Below are 850 nucleotides of genomic sequence, written 5' to 3'. Positions count from 1 at the left end.
GTGTCTAACTCTGAGTAGTATAAAAGAGAACAGAATGAATTATGCAGAGAATCTGGGGCATGTGGTTGTCCTTCTGTCCTTCTTTCCGTCTGTCTGTTTGTCTGTCTGAATGTCTCTTCACTGCGGGCTACTTGTCTATCTGCCTGTCTACCTCTGTCTGTCTGTCTGTCTATTCATCTGGCTACCTGTATACCTATCCAGCTTTCAATCATTAAGTTACCTACATACTTGCTTGCCTATATATATATATATATATATATCCATCGTTATAGTTACTCACCTAGTGAGGTATTTGCCTATCTCTTTCTTTCTCTTTGTCCCTCTTTCTCTTTCACTCTGTCCCTCTCATATTCTATCTATCTCTCTAACTATCTATCTATCTATCTATCTATCTATCTATCTATCACTTTCTAGCTAGCTAGCTATTTGCCTACCTGTCTAGCTAAGTAACTTATCTACCTCTCAACCTATCTATCCACCTTTAATATCTTAAATGTGAGGTGTGTCTTTCATTTACTTCTTCCAAAGTTTCCGCCAATCGGCTTCAGCTTCGGTTTTTCCATTTCTCTTCACTCATATCAATTACTTCAAATCTTACCGACACTGTACGTCCACCATCAACACCACCACCACCACCAATACCTATAATAATCATCACCATCGTTATCACTCACAGGGATTGCTCCCATCATTTTGTTTTCAATCTCTGGCTCTTTCTAAGCAACAGCCCCTCTTAATTCCCCCCCCCCTCCCATTTTCTCACCCATCGTGGAGTTATTAACGTGTAATCCATATTTCTCACTTCATTTTAAACACCCACCCATCATATGCACTTTATTTATTTAGGTTA

General features: G+C 39.3%; 1 protein-coding gene across 2 annotated transcripts in view; it reads left to right on the top strand.

Moving 5' to 3' along the window:
• Positions 1-850, top strand: part of LOC106882040 (tyrosine-protein kinase RYK) — a 239675-nt gene that overhangs the window by 131542 nt on the left and 107283 nt on the right. The gene's annotated exons all lie outside the window — the stretch shown is intronic.

Source organism: Octopus bimaculoides, chromosome 19 (assembly GCF_001194135.2).
Source record: "Octopus bimaculoides isolate UCB-OBI-ISO-001 chromosome 19, ASM119413v2, whole genome shotgun sequence".
NCBI lineage: Eukaryota > Metazoa > Mollusca > Cephalopoda > Octopoda > Octopodidae > Octopus > Octopus bimaculoides.
Note: the sequence above shows the minus strand (reverse complement) of the source record. Positions and strands in the feature narration are given on the sequence as shown.